This window comes from Vicia villosa, linkage group LG3 (genome assembly GCF_029867415.1).
Source record: "Vicia villosa cultivar HV-30 ecotype Madison, WI linkage group LG3, Vvil1.0, whole genome shotgun sequence".
NCBI classification, from domain to species: Eukaryota; Viridiplantae; Streptophyta; class Magnoliopsida; order Fabales; family Fabaceae; genus Vicia; species Vicia villosa.
The window spans coordinates 72,484,769-72,492,769 of record NC_081182.1 but is presented as its reverse complement, the minus strand read 5'-3'; positions in this window follow the sequence as shown (position 1 = coordinate 72,492,769).

Here is an 8,001-nt window from a genome sequence, read left to right as displayed (position 1 = left end):
CAATTTCTTTGGTCTGCCAGGGCCTCTCTTATAACTAGGTGGCAAGATTTCAGGGTCAGTGGTCTTTGGCCATTTGTTTTGGCCATTAATAGGACTGATAACTTCATTGTAACATGTTACATAGGTAGACTTATGATAACACTTGTGTACATAGTTAATGGGGTTATCTACCTTCCTATGAATGGCTGCAACAGCATGTCTACATGGGATCCCTACCAAGTCCCAAAAATTACAAGAACATGTATGTTTTGCCAAGTCCACAACAAAACTATCTGTGAACATTACATGAGTAACCTGAAATGTTAATCTACCTGCATAAGTGGGCAGCCAACTAGCACTTTTTTCTATCTCCCTATCTAACCTTCTAAGTGGCTTAGACATAATCACTCCTTTGTAATTCTCTACCTTCTCCCTAAGAGTGGCAAACCTACCCATTAGATAGTTCCTAATCCATTCAAACATGGTTAGTATAGGTTTATCCCTTTGCATCAAAATAGTAGCATTAAAAGATTCACTTAGGTTGTTCATAAGAACATCACACTTAGAGTAGAAGGGAAAGGCATGCTTACACCACTTATTCTTGGGAATAGCATTCATCCATTCATAGGCATCTGGATTTGCCTCTTTAATTTGATTCATCTTAGCCTCATGGTCTTCAAAATAGGTTGCCTTTGCTGCAGCCATTATTAGATCTCTATAGAGTGTACCACCCCCAAACTTCTTCTTGAAGTTAGCATACAAATGTCTTAAGCAAAACCTGTGCTCAAATTCAGGATAGTCTTCCTCAAATACATTCACCAATCCCTGCATATAAAGACCTAAGTTAATACTTAAAATCACATATAATCACATATAAGGAAAGAAAGATTAACAAATAACACCTTTTGCTGATCAGAAATGAAGCAACACCTATTATCAAAACCTATGTCTTCAAGAAGCAACCTCATAAACCAGCTCCAAGAGTCCCTACACTCAGTCTCCACAACACCAAAGGCAAGTGGAAGATACTGATCATTAGCATCCCTACTGACAGCTATCAACAATATTCCACCATATTTGTTCTTTAAGTGACAACCATCCAATCCTATGAAAGGTCTACAACCATTCTTGAATGCTCTCTTTGTACCATCAAAGCACATGTAGCACCTTTCAAACTTAGGTGGCAAACCAGAAATGTTCAACTTAAATGTATTACCTATACATGCCCTTCTCAATTCAGCTCCATATGACCATAACATAGTATACTGCTTGGCTGAGTCACCTTCAACAACCCTTCTAGCTATTTGCCTTGCTTTGAAAGCCCTACATCCAGTAATTTATGTGGCAAACCTCAATCTAACATCAGAAACAATCTCATTCAATTTCATACCTGAATTGTTCTTCAACTTGTCCACAATTATTCTAGACACCCAATCAGCATTAGCATTCTTGTTGAAGAACTTTCTTCCACATTTGTGCTTCTGAATTAAAGTCTTAATCCTGAATGATTCAGTTCTCAACACTCTACTGCATAAAACAGTGTAACCACATTGTTGTTTATCCTTACAAATAACCCTGCACCTTTCCCCATCATTTTTGGCAAACTTAACTTCCCTCCCATTCAACACATTGTGTTCCAGTACAGCCTTTTTAAATTGCTTCAGAGATGAAAATTCCATTCCAACCTTGAACTTAAATTCCTTTCTAAGTTTTTCATCATCCCTAAACTTTACCACTGAAGGCCTACCACCATCACTATCATCATCTGCCCCACTATCAAGCTCATCTGTTAAGTAGTCATCATCAATTATGTGTTCCCTTTCCATCTCTGCTGTCATCATTCCTGTATGTATACCACCTGCACCATTTTCTGCTCCACCTGCACCATTTTCTACTCCATCCATAACTGCACCATCTTCTACTCCACCTGCACCAGAATTGTTGATCTCTTCACCTACATCTTCATCATTATCATTCATCCTCTCCTCTTCACTATCTTCAAAATGTATGCCATCCAAAGAGTCTTCACTTGATTCACTATCTTCACTATCTTCTGAATTAACATTGTCTTTTGGCTCAGTATATATCTCAATATCAGACTTTGTCTCCTCAGCACACATAGCTAACAATGTTGCATCCTCATCATTAACAAGTGGTTTTAGATCATTTTCAAGTGAGCCATGTTCGGACTTCCACCACATTTTCACATCTTCCTTTATAAATGAAGCATCCAAAGACTTAAGTAAATCACATGCTTCAAAATATGACCAGAAATCTGGGTCCTGACCAGCTATAGCACAAACATCGCCCCCTTCATATGTTACCCCTTCATCTCTTACAAATTTTCCTTTGGTAAAAAAGACAACCTTAAATAACCCCATTCCCTACACATTTCAATGGTATATCAGACAGTGACTTGACAACAAAAATAGAACCCTAAATAATGGTATATTGCATGCAAGGAACGCACAACCCTAAACAAGTTTCAAGACAGAAATGTCGCAATTATTAAACAATAGAATCAGAAAGTGGGACTTACCTTGTCGTTTTTTGGGACCGGAGCACTCAAAACCAGGAGTTGTCGTTGTTGGGACCACTTGAATGAAAGGGACAAGAATGGATGAGAGAAGAGGGACCACGATGAAGATTAGAGAAAGAGGAGGGACCAGAAGAAGAAGAAGATCATGTTAAAGATAAGGCTGGATTAAAACAATTAACAATTGGTTTAAAAAATTTCCACCTGTCTTGACACGTCAGCAGCCGTTAGTGGCTTTTAACGTCAGGGACCATTTCTTTAGACGGAATATTTTGTAGGGACTGAAATTTGAAGGAAAATTTTAGAGGGACTTAAAACGAAATTTGGTAATTTTATAGGGACCAAAAACTTATTTAACCCAAAATTAAATAAGGCGATGCACGTAAATAAACACTCAAATTGGTGTCACCTTCAACCATACCTTAATCAATTCTCCCCTACACTTGTCGTGCTTGAGAGACGGTGGATTGGCATATATCGGCTCAAATCACTTCTCCCTTATATGTCTCGTACTTAAGAAAGTGTGGATTTGGATATCTTTGGCAAAGACCCAAAGGGCCCGGCCCACCAACTATCCAACTCTTAAATAACTTGACAAGCACCAGGATATCAAGTAGCGATATCAAAACAAGGAATCAAGTCTGGCCCACTTTGTCTTATGGGAAGACGTGTCAAGTCACATGCTAAGCAAGTTGAACGAAATTCCCTCAAGGGATAACAAAAGTATTAGTTGGTTTTATAGGCATAAGAATCGGTCTCCTCACTAACTCCTTTATTGGGATTCCATCTATAAATACTCAGACAAACAAATTGAGTAGATTCATTCACAATTGTACTCACCGTAAGTACAATTGACGCCAACTGTCATGCTTGACCAACAAAATAAGAAAATTTTCCATGCCATGTATACTCTAGCATCGACTTCATGTGTCCTTCTCCTTCATCTTACTCCAACTTTTATATTCTATTTTGTGTTGATCATGTCACTAAATGGGTTGAAGTTATAGCTTGTGTGACTAATGAGGAGGAAGGTTTGAACTACAATTTGGCCTACTCTTGTCCCCAAGATTTTCCTTTTAAGAGTTCCATTGATAATAAGTCTTGGACTTTTAAATATATGCCCACAATTTTTTTACAATAATAATAAACTTTACACAAGTAGAACCCTAGACCAAATAGAGTTTTTAAGAGGTTGTACTCACAAACCAAGTAGATATTTTAACTGGTTGATCTCAAGAATCAAACTGAGATTTTAATAGGTTAATCTCAAGAACCGAACAAGAATATTGAGCAAGAGAATCACATACTTGAACAATAAGAAATGTAGCATCACACTAGTACAATCAAACTCTCACAAGTATTCTTCACCCTCTTGGCACTAAGGCAACTATCCTGAAGAATAAGAAAATAGTGAAGAAAATAATACAAAATAGTATAGTATAATTTCAATTTTGAAAGCTGGTGTAAAATAAGAATGAGGAGAAATCTTCTATTTATAGGAGAAGTTTTTGTTTAAAAAGGAAAAGATCCATGAGCTTTTTTAATGATCTAATCGATTAACCTTTGTTGTTAATATATTAGATAAGCTGAATAAGGAAGGTTTTTTAAATCGGTCGTCACTAATTGATTAAAGGTCTCCTTAAAAATTTTGGAGGTGTTAAAAATGAGGTAATTGATTAATCCTAATGTGTTAATCGATTAACTAGTGTAAAAATTACTTATAATAGTTTAAGTAAGTTAGTAATAACTTAGTAAATATATACAAACATTTTTAGGTGCATATTAATATAAAAGATGCTTCAAATCATTTTTAAGTGTGTTTGTGAGCCTCCTTAGTATCTCGAGAGTTACTTTTATACCTTTACATTACACTGGCCACTCAAACACAAGACCAAACATATTTTCATACTTCCTCTCTTTTACAACCTTGAAGCTTTAAGATTAATTGTTTGATTCATAATTGACTTAGCACTTCATCTAAGACTTGATTGTTATAATTGATGAGACTTGATATAGTTTATTTGATAGACACCATCATCAAATGTTGTTGGACCTGAGATCACTAAGATCATCTCCAATGGTAGTTCCTTCTAATAAGTTCTCCACCTAGACATGCCACATCATAGTACCATTGCATTGCAATGCAACTATGAAAAAATTGTGGTACCCAATCAAATTAGTTTATGAGGTAAAGTTGTGGGCCCAATAATAACTTTTTAGAATTATACAATTAAAATAAAAATTATAAAAATTATTTTAAGATGATGTGGCTAGTGGGACCCATAAAGAACCCAAAAATGGGTTGCACCATTGAAGATGCTCTAAGGAATTCACCAAATTCTATTTAACATTAGGTGTTGTCATCATGAAAATCACTAAAGTTATTTGACAATTGTACAAGCACGTAAATCTACAATATTGACATTGATTTACTGTTTAGGCAAATTTCAAATTTAGGATAAAATAGTTGTTTTGAGTTGATTGAGTGAGTACCCTAATATTTACTTGAGCGAAAGTGTGAGAAAGAGAGTAAAGTGTAGTATAACTGAAGCTGAAAAATATTATTTGGACTTGCCTGAATGGAAGTAAAGAATAGAAGCGACATTTGAACTAGATCTTTGAGGTGACAGTAAGAAGCTTGAACTTGTGGTTATCATTGGTCGAGTAGGAATGTTATTTTACTATAAATTTTCATTTTTCAAGCATGTTTTAAGAACAAGTAACAACTTAAATTTCGGCTTGTGATGACAGTCTTTCATATTATAGTTTGGTTAGGCATTTTAGAATTTTTTTTTAGTAGTATTTTGTGTGTAAATGCATGGTTTGAAGATGATTTTTCACAATAATTGAAACATCACATAAAGCTGACAAATAGGCATAAAATAATATTTGTCTTTGTTTAAATCATGGGGGTGGTCATATAGCATCGGGGTACAATTTTGAAGCAAGGAAAAAAGATTGGTCTCAGTTTAAATCGTGGTAGGATTTAATAGAAATCGTGGCACGATGAGATAACATCATGGCGAGATTTTGAAGAAAGGAAAAAATATTGGTCTATGTTTAAATTGTGGCACGGTTTGATAGAAATATTGGTGGATGAGATAACATGGTGGTGCAATGCTCTGTCAATGATGTGATATTAGATGGACTAAAGAATAATATCGTGGTGTGATGCTCTAATTAATTGAGTTATGCTAGATGGATAATGGATTAATGAAAGAATCATGGTGTAAATTTTGAGGACATGATAGGTGGTTTCAAGGTTATAAAGAATAAGGATTGATGTTTCTACACCATTAAAGCTTATATTTCATCTGTAATCCATGTATAAGTTCTTAAACTAATTCTTTATGATTATACTATGAGTAGTTGTTGAGTATTATTCGATAAAATTACAATCCTAGTATTTTTCAGTTAAAATTGTGCTTAAAACCTTCTATATGTTGACGAATGTATGAATTGAATTCAAATGAAAAATGATTATTAACCACGACTTTTGAAATTCGATCTAATTTTTTTGTTCAATTATCAATTACTTTAGACATATTGAATTATTCAATTGTGATAGAAGGAATTAGCATTCAGTAAAACGTCTTTTGATTGCGATCTCTCCTACGACGTTATGGGGTTGTAATTAAAAGAGATGGTTATGTGCCTTTGTTATTGATCATAAATTATTTGTTATTTCATCGTTGTACTTGAGAAGTAGTTTTAGAGAATAGACATAATTACCAAATATTGAGAGATAAAGAATTCGAAAAGGCCTGATTATTTTTAATCATGATCAAATTTAATCTATTTTAATTCTCATATCTGCAAACCAAACTCTTATGCAAAACCCCTAATTAACAACTTTAGTACGATAGTTGTAACAATTCATGTGGATACAAATATTTAATTTATTACTTGACGATAATTTAGTACACTTGCTAAGTTAACCATCAGAACAAAATGTTATAGGTCTCCAAAAACTCTAGTTAAACCTTATATAATGGACCTCATGTATCAAATCAAACTACACACAAATTTTCTAAACTTTATACATATCATATCCAATAGTTATTAATTTGAACATCATAACATTTGCATGTATCACCCTCAATCCACCTAAAACAACAAAGACGCATACGATCTTCAAACCCGAGACTACCTAAACCTAACCATATTCATCATAAAAAATACTTCATGACTGAAAAAAAAAAACAATAATAATAAAAAAAACATAAAAGACCTTTCAAGGCCTTCAAAATTAGAAAAATAAACATTGTAAAAGTTTTTTTTATAAATGGTTGAATTAAAGTTTTAGGGAATTGATTATCCCACCCTAAGTTGTGAAAAAACATCCTAAAGAAATTAAAAAATGTTCCTTCAAATTTCGAAAATGCATTTTTGGACGCATTTATTTCACATTAAAACACGTCTTAAAATGAGTCTCACCCCATATGTTTTCCAAAAGTTAATCCGAACATGCATCATTGATTCCACCCCATACACACCCTATGCATTCCTCACTGAAACACTCTTATTTTGACATATATTGATCTGGATACGCATCTCCGTATTCACACCATATAGAATCCAGAGATGCATTTCCGTATTCACATTAGACAATAATTTTTTACTTTGTTTTAGAAATACACTAATTTAATTGACAATATATTATAGCTATAATATCATATTCAGTTATATAAAAATTAAACCATACACTAATCAAATAATATGAAAATGATATATATATATATATATATATATATATATATATATATATATATATATATATATATATATACACAATAAAGTCAAAATAAAGCAAATGATAATGCTCCTAGGACAGATACTATATATACTATTGAGTAATGTCAAGCCCCTTATTCCTATGATGCCTCATATACTGCAGTGATACTTGTGCCTCCTCCATGATGGAATCTAGAATGTCCCTCTTCTTAAAGTCATTCAGAAAAGACTCGTCTGTCTATACCCATTTTCCCTAGCTCAATGATATGAAAACATCTAGGAAACACATCAACAACACGATATGCTCTAGCCTACTTCTCCTCTAGTATCTCCTGATGAGTTGACATAGGTGGAGATTATGGAGCATCTAGTGTCATATAAGGATATGATACCTTGAAATTCCACTGGATGTAGTTGTATGCAACACTCCAGTCATTTGGAGCTAAAGTACCACATAAGGCATCTGATACTAAATGATTAAGGTTATAATCATACATAGCACTGACATCTCTATGTGTCATAGTGGGTGGGAAGGGCTCATAAGGTTCTCCGGGAATAAACTGAATGTAGTCGAACTGTCGCATGATGCGTTCAGGAAGATGTGGATATATCAGATGTGATCCGCAATCCAACCATCCAGAATAGAAGGTTATGACGTACAAGGTACGCGTCTCACGGTGATATATGTACGTTTAAAATTTTAGAGTTTTGAGAAGTGAGGAAGAAGAAGAGACTCTGACGTGTATTTTGAT